The sequence below is a fragment of the Mustela lutreola genome, chromosome 15 (genome assembly GCF_030435805.1).
Source record: "Mustela lutreola isolate mMusLut2 chromosome 15, mMusLut2.pri, whole genome shotgun sequence".
Lineage (NCBI taxonomy): Eukaryota > Metazoa > Chordata > Mammalia > Carnivora > Mustelidae > Mustela > Mustela lutreola.
This window is the reverse complement of record NC_081304.1, coordinates 50057234-50081185: the sequence shown is the minus strand read 5'-3', so window position 1 is coordinate 50081185 and position 23952 is coordinate 50057234. Positions and strand designations below refer to the sequence as shown.

Sequence of the window (23952 nt, the reverse complement as noted above, 5' to 3'; positions counted from 1 at the left end):
GAGTCAGTCCACGTCTGGCATTTAATTGCTTTCCTAAATTACCAGCAGGTGGTGCAAGAGTTTCCAAGTTCATGAACTTCCCTTTCACAGGGCTTCTACTCTGGGGAGTCTCTGTCAATAGCTTACTCCTACTTGCTGTGAGTTCCTCTCACAGTCCTTACATGGCTCCTCTGTACTCGAATAATCACAAGGGAACAAGAAGCATCTTTAAAACGCATTTTTTACCTTTTAACATATGTTAAATATAAATGTAGAATCAAAGAAACATGCATTAATTATAGAACTGTGTTAAGGAAAAGGGGGAAAAAATCCCATTACTAGCAAACCCAGAAGAAGCATAGCTTCCTCCTGTTGGCAAAGAGGAATGGAGAAATTTAGAAGAAACCTTTAGGATTTAAAGTCTCCTCCCACTGAGGAGACTGTGAATATGGATTTGGGAAGGGAGCTTGGTGTGGAGGAGGGGATGAAATGAGTCCAACTAGAAGAATCTAAAGGAATGAAAGTCGATAAAATTGGTGCTGTCTGAATTGTACTGGTAGCTTCACGGTTCTATAAAAAGTGAGGAAGAATCTCAGATTGGGATTCCCAGAAGTGATGTTTTGGAATATTTCAGGCCAAGGAGGAGTTGGGAAAGGTTGTTTTAAGAAGGCACCAGGCAGTTAGAGGAAGGTTCAGCCAGGGTCCTGTGCTAAGGAAGAGCTAGAAGCAAAGGGGACTAAAGCTGGAGGTTGCCCGTAGTGGGGTGGAAAACCACATTCTGTAACTGAGAGTGCAACTTCGGCCAGGTCTCAAGTCACTGGTGCTGTGGGGCTCCTGAGTCTCAGGCAACCACAACAGAGGGCAGAATTAGGGAGTGGTAGTGAATTTGGGACTTCGTTCACACATTACATGCAAGAATTCAAATGTGGAGATAGTTTGCATCATCTCTCTATTGCAATTCATGGAATTAAATGGGGAATCAGGTAAATATTGGATTAAGGCATTGGTGAGTATTTGCCTGTCTCTGATGAAAGCTGGAAAATGACACTACAATCTTGGACAAACAGAGCTCCAAAGAAGAATGGTAGAATTTGGCTCCTGAGACAGAAAGTAGTTTAGGCAGAATGAATCTGTTTTTTTGTTTTGTTTTGTTTTGTTTTCTAAAAATCTCCCCCCTTTTATGGACCCTTCACAGACCCTTTTCAGGGCTGCCTTATTGTTTCTGAAATTGCCAACTACTCTAGAAAATGAACCTACGAAAACCATGAGTAAGACGTCGATATGTTGGGTGGCTTCGGGTGAGCTATTCAAACTCTAGGTGCCATTATGTTTGAGGCCACAAATGTGGAGTTCCCTACCCATAGCGAAAACCTGGGTATTACTCTGCAAGCAATGGTTGAAAGGAATATACCATCTACAAATATGGAAAGGGGGGTTGTGGACATGAAATTAACCCCTATTACACTTAATTATACTCACAGAAACCATATTACATACATAAACTTGTTCTCAAACACAATGGAAACATGGTTTCCTCCTTGAAATTAGGGCTTTTTGTGACAATTAAGGCTACACTGATTGTCACTAAAAAATGACATAATGAAGTAAAATGTGCTAGTTGATAGGTAGGTGCAGGTGACGTATGACAGCTAATGAATGTGTATTTGGAAAAAGCACTACTTTGGTTACTGTGAATTAAATCACCATTCATAATAAAAAAAGGGGCCAATAGTTAGTCCTCCAACATGTGTTAATTCCTGCATACGTCTAGTAGGGAAGTAGGGGCCCCGCAAAGTCTTGACAAATATATGCTAAGAGAAGTATGAAGCAAAAGCAGAGATAAAAGGCCACTTTCCTGTGCAAAATGACTCAACTGTCCTCAACCACTTCTTTTTAGGAGTGTCCCTCTAGGTTCATCTGACATTTTTACTTTTTTTCTTTTTTTTTTCCCTTGGAGGGAGAGGCATTTTTCCTCCTCAAAAGGTTGAGCATCACTTGGGAATATTTCTCCTCTACAGCACACATCAGCATCTAAAAAATTACATATTCCACTTTTTTATTTCCTGGATATTTTCACTAGAATGTAAATCACGAGAAGCAGAGATCTTTGCCTCTTTCTTTAACTGCTGTATCTCTGGCACTGAAAACAATGTCAGACACATAGTAGGTGCTTGATAAATAGTTGTTATATCGCACCACTACTTCTTTACATCTGTAGACCTCCCTTCCTCCTAATGATAAGCTTTGGAATTTGTGCCACAAAAGTAAGAATTTTCTCTCAAAGTTCATGTTCTAAGTCCTCCTTTTGCTATTTTTCCTACCAGACACCCCAAATAAGTAGTTTGCCTTTGACCAGCCTCCCTATTCTCACCATCTAAAGCTATGTGTTATCCATTGCACTCTACTCGAAGAGCTTTCTCAAACCTGACTTCCAAGTTCAAGAGGCCTTTTTATGGCCAATACTCTCTGCAATCTTTACCATGAGTAGTGGATTGATTACATGCCCTGTTGATTAGTCTCTTCCTCTTGAAGTTTTCTTTTTATCTCGTCTTCAACAACTCTGCATCATCTATACCCGTCTCTCCTTCCCTCTACTATAAGCCAAATTTTTTTAAAAAATATATTCATTTATTTATTTATTTGTCAGACAGAGATCGCAAGTAGGCAGAGAGGCAGGCAGAGAGAGGAGGAGGGAAAGCAGGCTCCCTGCTGAGCAGAAAGCCTGATGCGGTGCTCGATCCCAGGACCCTGGGATCATGACCTGAGCCGAAGGCAGAGGCTTTAACCTACCTGAGCCACCCAGGTGCCCCAAAGCCAAAATTTTTAATGATGGTTTGTACGTATGAGTGTATGTATGTGTGGGTGGGGTGGGTTGCTCCTTTTTATGTCTCCCATATTTCTTTCTAAGTTCTGTCTCATCCAGGGTTGGACAAAATAAAGAAGAATTAAAAAAAAATTCTCCACCATATTTGTTATCTGTTTGGAGGGAAATGGCTGATAGCTGATGGTTCATATAGGGGCATACTGGTAATTGATTGTAGCCCTGGTAGGATTTGTACTGTTTGATTAGGAGTATGAGATACTTGATGCCTCACTTATTTGATCTCCCGCTGACTCAAAACAAGAACCTACCCTCTCAACATTGTTAAAATGATGTGTCCAGCTCTCAGTTATTAGGTAGTGGAATGAGAATTTGCCTGAGTATATAGGACTATACTGCTATTAAATAGTTATATCGATATACTCTCCTAGTTCTGATATCCTGTTCAACAGCATGCCTTCTGATTATGGTGGTTCCTTTATAGATCAGCTTATAAGAACAGGATGGATCATTCAAGCCAGTGGAAATATACTCTGTGTGTGTGTGTGTGAGTGAGAGAGAGAGAGAGAGAGAGAGACAACTATAGTTCTCACTGAAAACTGGTAATTCTGGTTTCTTCATCAGATTCTGTGAGCTGAGATAATCCAACTCTGCCCTGAGAGAAGGACCCATTATTGAAGTTTGATGATATAAAACCAGAAAGGCTGAACATCGGATTTTAGAAGTGTGATGACTTCCCAGTTCTTCAACGTAAGAAGAACCTGATGATGCCAATTTGCAAAGCAAAGCAAACAATTAAGCATTATCGTCTCAAGGTTTTCACAACTAAGATCAATAATTGGGCAGATTTGCCGGGACATGATTGATGACTGAAGTGAAATTTCCTTTAATTCAAGTAAAATGGATTTTGCATAACATATGCGTGTCTGGGAAGATCAAAGTCTATTTTTTTAGTTTTTCGATTAATTTATTGCTTAAAGGAACCCTTCAATGGGGTGTTTCTGTTGTGTAAACATTTTTATTAATATATTACAAATTGTGTCTTTTAATTATCCGTATTTATTTGTAATAAAAAATACATTCACTGAACCCCTGCTAGATGGCAGTTACCTCTAAATCCTTTTCCTAAGACAGTTATTGAATTTCAGGTGCCATGTTGGAGACTGTATTTCTTGATACTTATGACATATGTATTTTCAAACAAAGCATTTTACCAAAACATAATCCTCAGACTGTTAAGAATTCCTCAATGAGTACCCATGTATTATTATAATTTATTAAAACCAGGTTGGCACTTCTAGTGCTGCCCAAAATGGAGTATGCCCATGATACTTATCACTCCAACTGATTACAACTCAAGATTCTAGACATCATTTTTATTTTTATGTTTATTTTTATCTTTTTAAAAGATTGTATTTATTTATTTGTCAGAGAGAGTGAGCACAGGCAGAGTGGAAGGCAGAGGGAGAGGGAGAAGTGGGCTCCCCGCTGAGCAAGGTCTGGGACTCAATCCCAGGATGCTGGGATCATGACCTGAGCCAAAGGCAGCCGCTTAACCAACTGACCCACCCAGGTGTCCCTAGACATCATTTTTAAAAAGCAACTAGCTGAGGACTCTGAAAAGTTTTCAATAGCAGACAAATTGGAGAGGGAGCAAAGCTTGAAGAATGACCATAACCAGGGTGATTTTCTAAACTTTTTCCCAACTTTGACCTAAACGTGAGATAGTGAAACCTCTGAAGGGAAAATCCTCCCTAAACACTAATATGTGTAGGAAAAATCTTAAAGACAGAGCCAGAAAAGATAAATCCTTCTTCTGTATAGGAACTGACACAAGTCATGGGCTTACCTCCATAAGCTGTGCATGTGTGTAGTAGACACAAACCAGCTCAGCAAAGGTCTTTAGAACTGAACTGTAATATAAATCAACACCAAGTCCCAGACTAACTGCTGCACGCATAGAACATATCTCAAGCAACATAGCAAAAGCTGTGATATCTTATTCATGTTGGAACCATCACCCACAGAAGGCAAGAAAGGCTTTATCATCTGAACCTACTAAAATTAAAAAAAAGAGTCAGCATTCACCACCAATTTTAATGACACCTGGAGTCTCAGAACGCAAAATCCCAAAATTACTGGAAAAACAAAAACCAGAAAAATATGATGAATTCACAGAGAGATAGAAGAAATAAGAGTAAAAGAAGGAGCAACAGTCAAGTCCACAATTATAGTTGGGGACTCCATACTCCACTTCCAATCAATAGAACAAATAGACAAAAAATTAACAGAGATACAGAAGACCCGAACAATAATATTAACTGATTTGATATAGTTGCTAATTTATTAACATTACACCTAAAAACAGCCAAATACACACATTCTTGTTAAATGTACATTAAAAAAAAAGACACCTAGGCCAACTGTATTATGGACCATATAAAAAACCATAACATATTTAAAAGAAAGAAAAACTGCACAAAATATATTCTTTGATCATAAGGAAATAAAAAACCAAAAAATTCTGAAAAGTGTGGAAATATAAAATATTTTGAACTTAATGTGAATGTGGGGATGAAGCTAATTTTTTTTAGGATGAAGCTAAAACAGTGCCTAGAGCATAATTTATAGCATTAAATGCTTATGTGAGTATGAAGAAAGGCCTCAAATCAACCATCTAAGCTTCACCTTAGGAAGCCAGAAACAAAAGAACAAATTACAGAGCAAACAAAAGATGGAAAATTATAAACATAAGGACAGAAATCAACAAAACTGAAAACAGATAAAAACAATAGAGACAAACAAGTCAATAATACCAAAAGCTGGTTTGCTGAAAAGAAACAGAAATGACAAATCTAAGTCAGACAGAAAAGATAAGATACCAATTTTCAATATCAGAAACAAAAGAGAAGATACTAATTTACAATATCAGGAATAAAAATAAATATCACTTACAGACCATCAGATGATAAGGAAAGAAGGGATTCTAAAATAATGAGAGAATGCTAAAAAATATTCTATGTCTAAACATTTGACCATTTAGATAAAATGGGCCAATTACTTGAAAGATGAATACAAAAACTCACTCAAGAAGAAACTATATAGCTAGAATATCCCTGTGTCAATTAACGAAAATTCATCATTATTAAGAACTTTCCAGCAAAGAGAAGTCTGTTACCAAATGGCTCTGCTGATAAAGCATACCAAATATTTCAGAAAAAAAATAATACAAATTTTTTAGAGTCTTCCACAATTTCACAAAAAATGCATGAGAAGGGAACATTTTCCAACTCATTTTGTGAGGCAGTACTCCCATATAAAAAGCTAGACAAAAATAATACAAGAAATAAAAAAAACTGTCAACCAATGTATTACACAGAGGTATTCAACAAAATATTAGCAAAAAAACAAAAAAAGAAAGAAAATTTCAGCAAGCCATAAAAGAATAATAATACATCATGACCTTGTGAGGTTTAATTCATGAGTGTAAGGCTCGTTCAACATTCAAAAGTCAATCCATGTGATTCACAACAATGAACTAAAAAAGAAAATACGATTATTTCAATCGATTAAGAAAAACAATTTGGCAAAATTCAGAATCCAATTTCCTGATGACAATGATATTGAGGATCGTTTCGTATATTTATTTGCAATCTGTGTAATTTCTTTGGTGAGCTGAGTATTCAGATCTTTTAACTGGATCATTTTCTTATTATTGATTTGTAAGTGTTCTTTGTATAATTTGGATACAATTCCTTTATCAGATATGCGTTTTGCAAATATTTTCTCCTGGTCTATGATACTTGTCATTGCATTCTCTTGATGTGGTCTTTGGCGGAGCAGACAATTTTAATTCTAACAAGGTAAAATTTATGCTTTCAGTGGCATATCTAAAACCTGATCACACATAAATTGTCTCTAATTTTTTTCCCTAGGAATTGTACAGTATTGTGTTTTATATTTAGTCCTATGGCCCATTTTGAGTTAATTTTTGTAAAAGTGTAAGGTCTGTTTCTAGATTTATTTGCTTGAATTTAGGAAATTCATGAATTCAACTTTTTTGCATATGGACATCCAATTTTTAGATTCCACATATAAGTGAGATCATGTAGTGTTTTATTTTGTTTTCTTTCTTTCTGTGTCTGGCTTATTTCACTGTGTCTGGCATAACACATTCCAGGTTCATCCATGTTGTTGCATATGAATAATAATCTGTTGTGTATATACATATATATCCATCCCATATTTTCTTTATTAGTCAGCAACAGAAGTAATTTCCTTATCTTGGCTATGGTGAATAATGCTTGATGAACATAGGAGTGCAGATGTATCTTTGAGATCTTGATTTCAATTCTTTTGGATATATACCTAAAAGTGGAATTGCTGAATCATATCATAGTTATAGTTTTAGTTTTTTGAGGAATTTCCATGCTGTTTTCTATAGTGGCCGTACCAATTCACATGCCCACTCAGCGTCCAAGAGTTATCCTTTCTCCACTTCCTAACACCTGCTATCTTTCAAATAATAGACATCCCAACAGGTACAAAGTGATAACTTACGGTTCTGATTTACATTTCTCTTATGATCAGTGATGGAAAGCAAGCTTTTTTTTTTTTTTTTAAAGATCTTATTTATTTGACACAGAGGGGTGCGGGAGAGAGCAAGCAAGCAGGGGGAGCAGCAGGCAGGGTTGAGAAGTGGGCTCCCTGCTGAGCAAGGACCCAAAGTGGGGCTCGATCCCAGGACCCTGGGACCATGACCTGAGCTGAAGGTACCTAATTAACACCGACTGAGCCAACCAGGCACCCTGCAAGCTTTTTTTTTTTTTCCTTAAATATATATTTATTTATTTGAGAGAGGGCACATGCATTTGGGCGGATGGGCAGAGGGAGAAAATCTTCAAGCAGACCCCTCACTGAGTGAGGAGAGCCTGACACTGGGCTCCACAAGGAGCTCCATCTCATGACCCATGATATCATAACCTGAACCAAAACCAAGAGCAGGATGCGTAACCAACTGAGCCACCCAGGTGTCCCAGGAATGCTTTATACCTGTGGGTCATATGCATGTCTACTTTGGAAGAATGTCTATTCAGATCCTTTCGCCAATTTTTTTAAATCAGGTTGTTTGTTTGGTTTGTTTTTTCCCCCAATTGACTTGTATGAGTTCCTTATATATTTTGGACATTAATTATTAGGTATAAGTGCCTTCTTAGCGCAGTAGGCAGCGCGTCAGTCTCATAATTATTAGGTATATAGTTTGCAAATATTTTCTCTCAATTCATAGGTTGCCTTTTTTATTTTGTTGATCTTTTCTTTTTCTGTACAGAAACTTTTTAGTTTAATGTAGTCCTACTTTATTTTTGCTTCTTGTTTTTTGTTGCCTGAGCTTCTGGTATATCTAAGATATCTAAGAAATCACTGGGAGACCAGTGTCAAGGAGCTTTCTTCATATGTTTTCTTCTAGGAGTTTTACAGTTTCAGGTGTTATATTGATCTTTAACCCATTTTGAGTTGATTAGTGTACTTGGTTTAAGGTATGGATCCAGTTTTATTCTTCTGTATATGGATGTCCAGTTTTCCCAATTCCATTTACTGAAAAGATTATCATTGGCCCATTGTGTATTCTTAATGCCCATATTGAAAATTAGTTGATTGTATATGCTTTGGTTTATTTTGGGGCTCTCTATTTTGTCATCCTATTGGTCTATGTGTCTATGCTAGTACCATACTGTTTGATTACTATACTTTATAATATAATTTGAATTCAGGAAATGTGACACTTCCACCTCTATTCTTTCTTAAGGTTGGTTTGGCTATTGGGGCTCTTTTGTGGTTCCATAATAATTTCAAAATTGCTTTTTCCACTTCTTCAAAAATGCTATCAGAATTTTAACAGGGATTGTATTGACTCTGCATATCAGTTTGCTAGCATTTTATTAAGTATTTTTGTATCTTTGTTCATCAGAGATGTTGGCCTGTAGTTTTCTTTTTGGTGGTGTCTTTGTTTGGTTTAGGTATCAGGGTGATGCTAGCTTCATAAAATTAGTTTAAGAGTATTCCCTCTACTTCCATTCTCCGGAAGCATTTGAGAGGATTAGATCACTTTTTCTTTGAATGTTTGGTAGAATTCATCCATGAAGCCATCTGGTTCTGAGCTTTTCTTTTTTGCGGAGGTTTTTATTACTTCAATCTTATTTATGAGTGGTGTATTTGTGTTGGTTACTTGTATGCTTCTAGAAGTTTGTCCACTTCTTCTAGGTTATCCAATTTGTTTGCAAATCATTACTCTAACAGTCCTTTGTAATCTTTTTTGATTTCTGAGACATCCGTTGTAATGTCTCCTTTTTCATTTCTGATATAATTTATCCGAATCTTCTCTTTTTTTTCTTAGTCTAACTAAACGTTTGCTGATTTTGTTTATTTAAAAAAAAAGTTTTGTTGGTTTGTTTTTTTCTATTGTGTTTTCATTCTCTGCTTTATTTTATCTCTGATATTTATTGTTTCCTTCCTTCAGTTGACTTTGGGTTTAGTTTGTTGTTATTTTTCTAGTTCCTGAGGTATTAAGTTAGGTTGAGATCTTTCTTCCTTTTAATGCAGGCTTTATTGAAAGGTAGCATATCAAAATATGACACAGCATGAACATAATCTATTGTTCCTTCCCCTTGTAGTAAGAAGGAAAGTATGAAACATGATTTGACAATCCTTTGTTTAGAAGAGTGCAATTAATGGCTTTAAGTATGCAAAACCTAGAAATAGGGATTTGGTGCCCAAAAGGTCTTTTGAAGCTAGACAGTTTATCAGGATAGGCCTTCAAAATGGGGGTCAGAGATAAAAAGAATTTTGATGCAAATCCTCAATATCAAAGCAAGGAGTACCTGAGGTTGGTTATTTAATGGCCACAAATACCTCCAATTTCAGTATGTACAACTCTTTGTGGTGTAGCATTGACAAATCTCCCAACCAGTGGCAGAATCTCCTTCTTGACCTCTTTGAATATGAACTGGCCTTGTGGCCTATTTTGCCCAATAAAATGGGGCAGACATGACTTTGTGTAAGTTCTGGAGCTTTGTCCTTAACAAGGCCATATAGTTTCCATGGTCACCTTACTGCCATAGGAGGAAATCCATCTTGCCTACTGGAGGGGAAGAGACCACATGAAGAAGAATCAAGAGGCTCCAGACAAAGTTCTTAGAGTTTTCAACCCAGCCAACACTCCAGCTAAATGCAATTGTGGGAGTGGATCTAGGCTAACCCAGCGGGGAAACCATCCAGCTAACCCACTGACTATGAGAAACAACTGCTGTTCCAAAATACTATGTTTTAAGGTTATTTGTTATACAACAAAAGACAACCGATAGAACACAGTAAAACAGAAATATTTATGTTTTGAGGTTTAACAAACAATGTGTGAGCCCACTATGAGCTCTGAAATCCTGTTTCCTAAGCCCTGAGGGCTTAGAAATTGGATAATTGAATACAATTTGGTTAGGTGAATAGAAGAAAGGAAGGTGTTGCAGGCAGGTAGAACAGCATGTGCACAGGCAAGAGACAGGACAGGGCACATAAAGCTCCTTCTTTTGTGCATTTTTCTTCTCAGAAGTAGTTCTGTGTTCCTCTCCAAATCTTCCAAGATTTTCTTCTATAGGAGATATATTTAGTGTGTTCATTTCAGAAAGTAGAATTAGACTGTAAGTTCTTAGGGGCAGAGAAATAAAAAGGAACCCAACAGTCGGTGAGTGTTTCTATGTATTAGGAATTTGATATTGATTAATCTCATTTAATCATCAAAACATCCCTGTGCCACAGGTTTTTTTTTTTCCCTATCTCACAGTAGAAGAAACTAAAGCTCAAAGAGATTAAGTAACTTACCGAAGTTCACTGCATTAGTAAGTGGAATCATTTTGTTTGTTTCTATTCCAAAAATCATACAATTTCCATAACCATTACCTCCCAGACTCTGTAAGCAATGTTTGTTTATTTCCTAGAGCAATCCAGGCACTCCAAAATGTCTCTAAGATGGAATTCAGAGTAGGGTCTCATATATGACAGGACTTTCATTGATCTTTTACTCTAGTGATATTAATAGTTTCTTGTGCACAGCCCACTTCCGTTATGTGTCCATTAATTCACAACTCGGCCATTCATGAATTCATTTAACAAACAGGTATTGAGCACTTCATAAGTACCAGTTTTCTAGGCACTAGGAACACTGGGGTGAGGGGAAACACATACACACTCATATGCACTCTCACTCACAAAGTCTCTGACTCCTGAATGGTAAATTTTGATCATTTCTTTGTCTTCACCAGAGATATCCTGGGTAGTAGCATACACCCCTTTATCACTAAATTGGCTTCTCACTCTATTGTTTCTATCTTTGCTTGGCCTCCGGACAAAACAACGTGGGTAAATAACATATTTCAGTCTCTTTGTTTCTCTTCGATGAATAATGGAGTACCCCTTCCTAAAAGGGGAAGAAGCAGACTTTACTAAAAATTCCTCATTTATTTTTAGGGATTACAGTGACTAGAACATATATTTGTTACCTGTAAAACACTTACATGGAGGCTGGCTGGAATGATTTAAACTCATCTTAAAAATTCAGTTATTCTATAACATATATCAAAGCCCTTGGAACTGAAACTTAACTGAAATGTGCATCTAAGTCAGACCACAGTCTCCTGAAGTTTTCTATGGCAAGTTTGTCAATAGTTGGAGAGTGTCATTTATTCTCAGCTATTTCTAAGGTTCCCAACTTCCACCCCCCATACGTAGTCTGAGATTCTTGGCTGAGAGAGCTGTTTGTTTCCTTATTTAGCAAAAACTTGCACAGCTCTACTTAGCAGACGGACAAGCTGGAATTTGCAAGTCTCTGAGATATCACCCAGGCAATTGCCAAGTTGTCACAGGTGTACACGACAAGAGCAGTGGGAAGAGTGAGCGGCGGACTGGTGTGGACCTGGATGCTGGGACCCCATCCAAAACGTTCCACACTTGTTCCCTCATGTGTTAGAGAAAAGCTGCCTTCAGTGACGGGCAGAGATGGGGTTGGGTGGGGGGTGCGGGTCCTACTTGCAGTTTACAAGACATTTTGAGTCAGCAATTATAAGCAGAACTGTTGACAGAGAGTTGCTCGATTATCAAGCCACAAAGAAAAGAATGACAAGAGCAACTCGAAAAAGAAATAAATCCAAACCGGTGAGTTTTCTGAAAAGCAGAGAATAAAACTGCGAGATTAGTTTTATTTTTAAAAGCTGCTGAGTTGGTCTCACTTCTTTGCTAACTTAGTCTCTTGATGTTTTCCCCCTCAAGACTTGAATACCTGATCTGAACCGAAGGGGAAATGCAGAGGCTCATCTTACCGGCAGGTGGACAGGTGGCCGAACAGGTATGGCATTTCTGTTTCAGGTCCGCTTCATAGGGGACTTAATTGAATAATATCACCTCTCAATTTTTTTCTCTTCCCCCTCATTGATCAAGCTGCTTTTGAAAAAAGTGATACTTTGCATATCTGGCTAAGTGCTGTTAACAGCCTCTGCCTGCGGTTTGTTAAAATTAAAAAAAAAAAAAAAAAAAAGGGTGATCTTGCCGGAGAAATAATTTGCTTCTCTCCAACCAATGATGGCTTGTACTTTATGCAAATTGGTATCTAGGCACACAAATCCCATTTAATACATATGCATAGTTCATAAAAAAAAACGACCTGAGAGAAAGAGGAAAAAAGATAAAGCAACGAGTCAGCAAAAGAACAGGTTCCGAGGAAATTTATTGTCCCAAATTGGATATTTGTAACAGATGATGTGAACAAGTGTTAACTTTGTTTTCAGCGCTCTTCACGCACATTCACTAGACATCACACAGATTATGTTTTAAGGATCTGAACTGTAATTTAAAAAAAGTGTCTATGGGCTTTAGAGTGTTGTGTTCCATATGGTTAGGGAAGTACGGAGTTACTGCGACAAGCATCTTGTGAAGCTCATTAGGCGCGGTGGTGTTAGATGCGAATTGCCGAGCATAGCTATAGGGTATGTACATGACATCCCACAGTCAGCAGATAGCAACTGGAAATGAAAGATATGAAGGCACAGAGTACAGCTTCAGGGAACATGTTAGACAAAACATCTGCTGGTATCAGAACACTGCATTATCAGATCATTGTGGCCATGAATTTTAGATAAAGACACTTTTTTTTTCTCCCCAAACCGCAACTTTGAAAGTGATATTTTGTGCAAAAAGTTTTTGATTGAAGTGTGATGTCAGGAGGAAGTCCAGTGCTGTGATTCATTATGGAGAGGGCCCACCCACGTCAACGGCCCAAGGAAAATCCTTTTTGCAAAATGGGGCAGTATCTGCTAGCAAAGTCCATGCTGTAGTCCATGTACATGAGAACGCACAAACAAGAAAGTCTTCCCGCAAACACGATGGCGGCACACTGGCCTTTAGTACCACTCAGTTTGTGGAGCGGTCCATATTCTAGACATCCACTTAACACTGTCTTTTCTCCTGTGGACAGTGTCAGTCACCAGCTTCCATTAAGCAAGGAGGCCATATTCCATCAACTCACCACTTGTGCTCTGCTTGTTAATGGTAGCCATTAACGAGCCTTTTCGTGTCTCCAGAAATCTTGCCATTTCTGCCCAAGAGGGCTCTTGCAAGGCGTTCCTTCATTGCAGGAAACATGCATGGATGAAAAACCAGTCAAGCTCTGATCTTTGGGAGTGTGTGGTGTGTACATTAGTGCTCCACAGTCCTTAGGAGAGGTTAAGATGCCGGCTTGAAGAGAGGGAAGGAGTGAGGAGATGGTGCTCACCTTGAGAAAGGTCACAGGTCCTGATATTTAGGTCCCATTACAGGATGTCACATAATTCATCTTGGGAGATAATGAAGTGCTTCTAAAAGCATGGTGACTTATGGAAGAACCAGACTATCCACAGCCATGTTTCTACTAATGTGGCTCTGAGACATGGAATGATTTCACTGATTCAGACCAGCCAGGCCAGAGGGTGAAGGGATAAACATATTTCTCTTGAAAGATCTAATGCAAAAGAGCAGTTAGAGATCTAATGCAAAAAAGCATTCAAAGACAAGTAGCAGGGCCCTGAAATGGATTCTAGAGAACTCAGAGGAAGTATTTTCCTCTACTGGTCGATCTTCAGTTTAACCTTCTCTTCAGTAAACCTCTAGATTCCTCCTTCAGCCCATTGGAGTACTTGCATGCGGGATGAGATCAGAACGTGAGGTTGGGAAACCCTTGAGAGTCAGAATACATTCATTTATGGCCATAGATGTGCAGGAACATCTGTACAAGAATTGGCAATAGTTCCAGATATGAAAGAGAAATGTAAAAGATCCTCATGAATGAATAAACCCTAACTAGAGAAGCCTACGATTCACAGTTCCGCCACCAAGCATTCCATGCATTCCCTCCTCTCCTCCATTTTCTCTTCCTTATTCCCTTCTTTCTTTCTGGTTCTCTTTTAGCAAAGGCAAGATGGGAGAGAGGGTTTCTTTTTCCTTCATTATTCTTGTTCTGTGCTGCCCTGTAGAAAAGATATTGATACAGAGAAATATTCTCTAGGAAAAGGATCTGGTTCTCTACCATTCCCTGTGACAGCTTGGAGGAACCATCAATCTAACATAGGAGGACCTGAGAAATCATTCATTCATCTCTTCAATAAGTACTTCTTGAGCACCAGTTACTGTGAGTGACTTTTGCTAAAAGAACTAAATTATTGATGTCTACATTCATTTTGTAAAAATTAAAAACTTAATAATACTCAGAACAGAAGAGGAACAAAGAAAGTAGCCCCAATTCTGTCTTTATCTTGAGAACATGTGCTGTTCTGAGTATATTTGGTGGTTGGTTTTTTTGATGTTTAAGGATATGGGGAAGACAAAGTCCCAGTCACCATAAGTGCAAAATATAATATAAGGCACTTCTGCATACAACTCCAAAGTATACGTACCCAGTGTAATATAAAGCCCAAGTAAACTATCCCAATGACCAGGCCATCAACAGTCCACAATCCTTGCCAAAGGAAGACAAATAAAACTGCCTATCTGTAGACTCTGCATGGGATACTGGAGGGTATCTTCTCTTAAAATTAATAACCATGAGCCAGTTATGACATGGTTATGTCAATCAAAACTCATACTACATGGGGTGTCAAACACATGTACACACACGTATGCACACATGCACTCATGCATGTGAAGAATTTGGTAAAATTTGGTAAAAATCCCAGGCTGGTGGCAGAAATGGGACAGTTTTTTTTCTAGTGAAACCCATATTTAATATAGGCCTTCAGAAATCCCTACAAATAAAGCTTCAAGAAATATGTACGAAATGCACAAGACAAGATACTGTGAGTGAGAATCATTAAGATTGTGGGCAACATAATCAGATAAAGACTTCAGTAAATAATCAGAAATCAAATATAAAACAAAAATCTGTCATCAAATTCTAAGAAAGCAAAGAAAGACTGAAATTATTTTTAAAAATGTAAAGATTATAAAATGTGAAAGTGTATTTATTAATCCTCCAAGAAGTCAGGGGGAAGGAGGCGCCCAGATGCCAGTGGTGCCCCGCCCATAGGCCAGTGGAGCCCGGAAGCGAGTGGAGAACAGCTATGGGTCGCCAGGATGAAAGAGTGGGGGACGGCACAGAGCCTTTCCCGCCCCCCCCCCCGTTTCCCCTCTGGGCTCCCCTGCCCGACTTCTCCATCCGGGGCTGGCACCGTGCCCCCCGCCCCCGCCGCGCCCCTCTGGCTCGCCTGCCTTGTCCCTGCTCTCAGCCCTCCCGCGCCCTGTCTTCCAACGCGGAGGGCGGGTCAAGGGCTTGCGGAGGGGTGCGCGCTGGCGCAGCTGCCTTCAGCCTAGGCGCCGGCCTTCGCGGTCACTGCGTCCGCACGATGCCCTCGGCGCGTATTGGGTCGCGCGGCGCGGCGGCCGGCCCCCGTGGCGACTTCCGGGGGTGTTTCGGACCCGCCCCCCACCCCCGGAGCCTCAGAGCCTCGGCTCACGCGGGGTGCCCGCCGGCCGCCACCTCCGGCCGCACGCCCTGAATGGTTCAATCTCGGTCCGTCCGGGGTCTGCTCTGACCCCGCCCCTACCCGCTCCCTGTCTCTCCCCTCCGTCCCCCCGCCCAGGCCTCGGGCCTGGGTTCTGCTCCTGGCTTTCCCTGCCCCTGCTCCCGCCCCCCGCTTCGCGCGCCCTGCCTGCCCGCGCCCCGCATCCCGCTGCAGCCCCCTCGCCTTCTTTGGCCAGAGGGGCCTGGGTTGACGGGTGCGGGGAGGTACAGGGTTGTGGGTAACAGCGAGCTTTGTGGTGGCTTGGGAAGGGAGAGGGGTCCGGTCCTCCCCCGGTGGGTCCAGCGGGGGGGAAGGGATGGGGAGAGGGCGGTGTCGGGTGTCGGCCTCAGGGGCCAGTGGCTGTGCCCGGCGGGACTGGAGGGGCTCCCCCGTCACGGGCAGGCAGCGTTGGCGTTTCTGCTCCCGGTGGGTTGACCAAGGACGCAATCGGCGTCTAGGCGGGGATGGCCTGTGGCCTCGTGTGCCCGCTCCTGCTTCGCCTATTCCCCACCCCCTGTCCAGGTACCTAGCGCTTCCCGTCCCGGAGGTTTAAAGACCTTTTGGGGGTCACCAGTCCGCCTAGGGTCAGGGCCGTCGGGCCCATGTGGAGTAGGGTTCCCTTCTCATCCAGACTCCGCCACCCACCGCACCCCCAGAGCCGTGGTTGCTGCGCCACGCCTCGTTCTTTGCGCGGCTATTGGGAGGGGGCTACCCCGCGGCCCAGTCGGTCCGTGCGTGTGCCCCGCGTTCCTCGATGTGTGGGGGGGTCAGGTGGGAACCCCCTGAGCGCCTGTGGAGTGAAAAAAGAAAGAAAAGAAAACCCAATTACGGAAGCTTAAATTTTTAATTTTATTTTCCTGCCTAATTTGCTTTCTGAAAACCCTATTGCCCATAATTAAAAGAGTCCACGGGCCTTACAAAGGCAACCATGACTTAATCCTCCAAGGAGTCAGGGGGAAGGAGGCGCCCAGATGCGAGTGGAGCCCCGCCAAGAGGCGAGTGGAGCCCAGAGGCTTGTGGAAACAGCGGAGGGTCGCCCGGGAGAAAGGGGGGGTGGGGGGGATGGCGCAGCGCCTTTCCCGCACCCCGTGTCCCCTCTGGGCTCCCCTGCCCGACTTCTCCGTCCGGGGCTGGCGCCGCGTCCGTCCCCCGCCGCCACACCCCTTTGGCATGTTGGCCTTGTCCCTGGTCTCAGCCCTCCCGCGCCCCGCCTTCCCCGCGGAGGGCGGGTCAAGGGCTTGCGGAGGGGTGGGCGCAGGCACCACTGCCTTCGCCCTTGGCGCCGGTCCTTCCAGGTCACTGCCACCGCACGGTGCACTTCGCGGGTCTCGGGTCGCGCGGCGCGGCGGCCGGTCCCCGTGGCGCCTTCCTGGGGTGGTTCGGGCCCTCCCCTCACCACCGGGGGCCTCAGAGCCTCGACTCACGCTAAGCGCCCGCCGGCCGCCACCTCCCGCCGCCGGTCCAGGATGGTTCTGTCTGGGTCCGTCCGGCGTCTGCTCTGACCCTGCCTTTCTGCTCCGTGTCTCTCCCCTCCGGCCCCCCGCCCAGGCCTCGAGCCCGGGTTCCACTCATCGCCTTCCCTGCCTCTTCTCTCGCCCCCCGCTTCGGGCGCCCTGCCTGCCCGTGCCCCGCTTCCCGCTGCAGCCCCCTCGCCCTCTGTGGCGAGAGGGACCTGGGTTCGCGGGTGCGGGGAGGGACGCGGTTGTTGGGTAAAAGGGAGATTTGGCGTGCTTGGGAAGGGAGAGGGGTCCGGTCCGCCCCCGGTGGCTCTGGCGCGGGAGAAGGGATGGGGAGAGGGCGGTGTCAGGTGTCGGCCTTGGGGGCCAGTGGCGGCGTCCCGCGGGACTGTGGGTCCTCCCCCGTCAAGGGCCAGCAGCAACGCGGTTTCTGCGCCCCACGAGTTGGTTGCGGACGCAATCGGCGTCGAGGCTGTGGTGGCCTGTGGCCTCCTGTCCCCCCTTCTGCTTCGCCTGTTCCCCCACCCCCTGTCCAGGTACCAAGCTCTATGGGCGCTGAGGTTTAAAGACCCATTGGGTTCGCCCGTCGGCCTAGGGTCGGGGCGGTCGGGCCCCTGTGGAGGAGGGTTCCCTTCTCCCCCAGACTCCGCCGCCCACCGCACCCTCGGGGCCGTGGTTGCTGCGCCACGCCACGGTCTTTGCGCGGCCGTGGGGAGGAGGCTTCCCAGCGGCTCTGTCGGGCCGTGGGAGTGCCCCGCGTTTCTCGATATGTGTATGGGGGGCCGTTGGGTACCCCTAGGGCGCCTGTGGAGTGAAAAAAAAAAAAAAAAAAAGAAAATCCAATTACGGAGGTTTAAATTTTTAATTTGATTTTCCCGCCTAATTTGCTTTCTAAAAACCCTATTGCCCATAATTAAAAGAGTCCATGGGCCTTACAAAGCCAACAATGACTTAATCCTCAGGGGGAAGGAGGTGACCAGACTCGAGTGGAGCCACGCCCAGACTCGAGTGATGGGGAGAGGGCGGTGTTGGGTGTTGGCCTCAGGGGCTAGTGGCAGCGCCCGGCGGGACTGGGGGGGCCTCCCCCGTCAAGGGCCAGCTGGGCTGGTGTTTCCGCTTCTGGCCTGTTGGCCAAGGACACAATGGGCATCTAGGTGGGGGGTGGCCCGTGGCCTCCTGTCTCCCCTCCTGCTTAGCCTGTTCCCCCACCCCCTGTCCAGGTACCTAGCGCATCCAGGCTGGGAGGTTTAAAGACCCTTTGGGGTTCGCCCGTCCGCCTACGGTTGGGGCAGTTGGGCCCATGGGGAGGGTTCCCTTCTCCCCCAGACTCCGCCGCCCACCGCACCCCCGGGCCGTGTTTGTTGCGCCACGCCGAGGTCTTTTGAGCGGCCGTCGGGAAGGGGCTACCCGGTCGCCCCGTCGGGCCGTGCGTGTGCCCCGCGTTCCTCGATGTGTGCAGGGGTGCAGGTGGGAACCCCATGGGCGCCTGTGGAGTGAAAAAAAAAAAAGTAAAGAAAACCCAATTAAGGAAGCTTAAATTTTTACTTTGATTGAATATCACTTTGCTTCAGTTCCTCTCAGTCCCCACTAGGGTCTGGGAAATAGGGGAAATAATGAAATATACACAATTTCTCTTTGGCTTCCCTCCATTTTTTATACAATTCGTACTCAAATTCTTCCATATATATCTTCACTCTTACCATGATATTTTTGCCTTTGTATTCTCTTTGCCTGTGTTTTTATCTTATTTTATTTAAATTCAATTAATTAACATACAGTATATCATTAGTTTCAGATGTAGAGTTCAGTTATTCCCCAATTCCATATAACACTCAGTGCTCATTACATCTTTTTGCCTATTGTGTGTTTTGTTTCTGTTTCAGAAAATAACTAACAGTGTCTGCGAAGATATGAAATGCTTAGTAAGATTTTAGACGCTAAGAAAAAAATGCCTAATACCCTGTGAAATAGAGGTTTTAACATGGGAAATGTCTTCAGAATCTCCAAAAATATAAGTATAATGTAGAAAGACAGGGTAGAGTAAAAGACTCGCTGAAGGCAAAAAGTCCTTAAGCTCCACTCCAAGAAGTTAATCACTTAAACCCAAGACTGACCTGAATACTGCTTGAGCCTCACCAGATACATTTTTAATTTGAACAGAACATCGAAATTCTTTTCAAACTCTCATGGCTTCAAATATACTGTCCAGCTTTTTGGAACATATAAGCAGTTATGAAATGATGTATTTTCCCAGCTGGACTCATGGACTGCTGAACAAGTACTAGCATGCTGCAGAAAACCGGTAAGGGTGAGTTAAGTGGGTGAATGCACTCTAAGGTTCTTGCAGGTAAAGATCACATCTTCCATAGACGTGGATATCTCTATAAATGCATCTGAAGGTTTAAAGGAGGAATTGTCTGGAATAGATTTCCTGCTATAGAGGAACATAAAGCCATCATTTCATTTGCTTTTGTTGTTGTTTAAAATATAGTATAAAATACCCAAATCCTAAGTGTACGAGGTAGTGATATTTTGCTGTTATTGACAGACCACCTACATCGATCACACTCAAGCTCCCCAAATTTTCTCTTGACCCTACCAAGTTAGTATTACTCTCTAGAAGTTTGTCCCATCTGGACATCACATGAATGACATCAGAGGGTATACCAGCAGCTTTGCTCTCCTGAATGATTTTTGTAAGTCACTGTCTCTGTGAGATACATCATTGTTGCATATAGCTTTAGTTTTGTTTGTTCATTACTGCAAAGTAGCCCATTGAACCACTAAAGCACAATTTATTTACTACTTTGCTCTGGTAAATCTGTATTTGTGTGCTTTCCTTCCCTCTCTCCCTCCCTCCCTTCCTTCCTCAGTTCCTGCCTGTCTGCCTGCCTGCCTGCCTGCCTTCCTTCCTTCCTTCCTTCCTTCCTTCCTTCTTTTCTTCCTAATATGAATAAAGCTGCTACATATCTTTTACAAGTGGTTCTTTTTGTAGACCGAGGTGTTCCTTTACTTTGGGCATGCATGGGACACACATTGCTAATTTATACTATATATATTTAGCTTCAGTAGATTCTACTAAATAATTTTCCAATACAGTTGCTAAATTTACAATACCACCAGCAGCTTATGAAAGTTCTAGTTTTTCCACAACCTTACCCACATTGGCCATTTCGACATCTTAATCTGATCATCTTTAGGGTACATAGTGATATCTGAATATTATTTTAGTTTGGCTTTCCTGATCAATGATGACATTGAGAATTTGACATAAGCTTATAAGCCGCTTAAATATCCTCTTTTGAAATGCCTGTTCAAGTATTTTGTCCGTTTTTAAGGGGGCTCCTTTGCTATTAATCAATTAATCAATATTTTATCATTGATTAGCAGGAACTCTTTACATTTTTGGGTGTTGGCATTTTGTCAGATTTATATATTAAAATGATTTTTACTTGGCACGTTACTTGGAATTTTTCCACTTTAAATTCTCTCTATATATAAACATAATGCTGTAACATAATAGCATCTAATTTATTCATCTTTTTCTTTTTTGTTTAATGTTTTCAGTTCTAATCAAATTTTTGATGACCTCACAACAATGTTAGCTAATTATTTTTGTCTCCTTTTTTCCAGAATTGTTTCATCTTCATTGATCATTCTAAAAATAAAAATAGTTGGTAATTTGAACATTTCATGCTCATTCAGCCAAGCTGAAGCAATAATATTACAAATAAGTCAAACAGGTTTCATTCTCTATGTCACACTCTGCCTATTTTTTTTTTTAAGATTTTATTTATTTATTTGACAGAGAGAAATTACAAGTAAGCAGAGAGGCAGGCAGAGAGAGGAGGAAGCAGGCTCCCTGCTGAGCAGAGAGCCCGATACGGGACTCGATCCCAGGACCCTGAGATCATGACCTGAGCCGAAGGCAGCGGCTTAACCCACTGAGCCACCCAGGCGCCCACACTCTGCCTATTTGACTCTGACAAATATGCCTCGGTTTTGGGGTTGTTGAACCAGCTGTGATGTGTTCTCTTTAACATAAGCAATAGCTTTTCCCTGGAAATAAAGATGTGCTGGAGCATTTCTCCAAATCTAGCAGAGAAACATAAAAACAGTCATTTCAAATTCTAATAATATAATATTAATATAATGTCAAATATCTGCTCCAAGTGATGGTATTGATTATTCTTCTTTATAACTACAGAAGGCATTTCTCCAAAATCTGGACAAATGTTATTAACCATTAAGAAAATAGAAGAGCTATTGTTTTACTCTGTCAAGCTAAATAGTATAGTCATGCGGTGAAGTCATCAAGCTATTACTTTCCCTGATCTAGCCAGTGTAAAGCTAATAAACTAAGAGTAGTTTGACTGAAAGGTTAGACCTTACTATCTGGCTAAACAAAACTATTTTTATGCTTAGTAAACAAATCTGAGTTTGTCAAATCTACCTTAAATATTTTAAATAGTATTTGATCTTAACATTGCTTGCTAATTATTTTTTTTCAGATCCACCTAAACTAGAAATAATAGCTTCAAGATTCTAAATCAAAACTAATACCACTAACAAAAATTAGGTAATTATTAGGTGTTTATATTGCTATGATAATTGCAGGAACATGTATCCAGAATTTCAGTACTATTTCTTTGAAAGGACACAAGATGAGAAATGCACTGTGAAAGATAAACTCATAATTCAGTTAAAAAATGAATGAATAAATAAATAAATAAATAAATAAAGTAAGCCGCATGTTCCATCTTAAATTAGGATAATTTATTGCAAAGGAAACTAAGAAATTCTACAGTTATGAAAGTGCATGTAGGGGATGCCAGAAGCAGGCAAATAAAAAAATGATACATAATCCTAGAACCTAAGGTGTGAAATACTTTTCATCTTGGCTTGGTCCCAGCTGATGTTTCTTCGTTCATGTTTTGGTTAATTTGAGTTAAGCACATTATGGCCTCAGAGGTTGAACTTCCAGGGCAGGATTTCAGTAGAAGTTAAGAATCCATATCCTCCATACCACCAAGGGTGGAAGCAGCCACATCCATAACCTCCCTAGCCCCAGCCCAGCCTGCAGAAACTGCCACATCCACAGCCATGGCCACATTCCAGGCCACCAAATCCTCAACAGCTGTAGCCCAGGCCTCCATAGTAGTCGCTGTAGTAGCTCATTGGTGTCAGGCATGTTGAATTTGGTTTGCTGTATTCAAGGCAAGATCTTGAATGTGAATGTCAGCATGTATAAAGGGATGCTTATATACTTTGGTTAAAGCATGTAAAAAAGCACGAGTATACTCTCCTTTTGTGCCATTTCTCAATTATCTACTTGACACAATTCACTCATGCATTGTCCCCTAACACAGGGAGAGGCCCTAACACTCATTAAAATGTTTAAGACTGCTTTGGTGCCTAGTTAGGGTGGCCTCTAAAAGTTACTGCATCATTTTGTAAGAAGGAATGCAGTATCTTCAAAGGCTGAACATATCGGACCCTAAACAGAATTCTTCATAGCTAGGCATGCCAATCATATCTGCTGGTGGTGTGTTTCTCAATGAAATGTTTCTTCATCTCTGTTTTGTTTTTGTTTCTAGATTGATGTGCTTCATTTACAAGTTAAATCAAAGAAATGGGTCAAAGTCAAATCTCTATCATCTATCATATCCTTTTAAAGCATCTTACTCCTCAGGCTAAAAAGTGAGTTATGGAGTATTATGCCTCCATCAGAAAGGACGAATACCCAACTTTTGTAGCAACATGGATGGGACTGGAAGAGATTATGCTGAGTTAAATAAGTCAAGCAGAGAGAGTCAGCTATCATATGGTTTCACTTATTTCTGGAGCATAACAAATAGCATGGAGGACATGGGGAGTTAGAGAGGAGAGGGGAGTTGGGGGAAATTGGAAGGGGAGTTGAACCCTGAGAGACTATAAACTCTGAAAAACAATCTGAGGGTTTTGAAGGGGTGGGGGGTGGGAGGTTGGGGGAACCAGGTGGTGGGTATTATAGAGGGCACGGATTTCATGGAGCACTGAGTGTGGTGCAAAAATAATGAATACTGTTATGCTGAAAATAAATAAAAAATAAATTTTAAAAAAGTGAGTTATTCACCTCTTTCAGAGATAAGGAAATGGAAACATTTGAGAGCCAAGAAGAATCAGCTTGACTGTTGTGATATCAGTAAGGAATTTTAGAAAATAAATACATAAATAATCTGTTTTCTTTAATTTTAGAACATTGACCACATAACTGATACACTTTCTACTTTTTATATTACTTTGAAAAATAAAAAACATTTTTGCTTGTTATAATTTATGAACTAATATTGATATATAATTATTAACTAAAATCCATAGTTTATATTGCATTCTTTGTGTTGTACTGTTCCATGGGCTTTGACAAGCATGGGACAAAATTGTTCACAAACTGAAGGCAAGTCACAGCAGTCAAATATTTATTGCAGAGTAGCTTTCAAAGCTGACTAAAAGTTATCCTTCCAAATCCTAACCATCTTCTCTGGTATGAGATGTACCCAGGTTGCTTCCCAAAATGCAGATCATGGGGCACCTGAGTGGCTCAGTCAGTTAAGCATCTGCCTTCAGCTCAGGTCATGAACTC

The 23952-nt window shown here is 41.8% G+C and overlaps 1 pseudogene; it reads right to left on the bottom strand.

Moving 5' to 3' along the window:
* Window positions 1-22256: 22256 nt before the first annotated feature.
* On the bottom strand, window positions 22257-23126 carry LOC131816865 (keratin-associated protein 19-8-like; annotated as a pseudogene).
* Window positions 23127-23952: the final 826 nt, after the last annotated feature.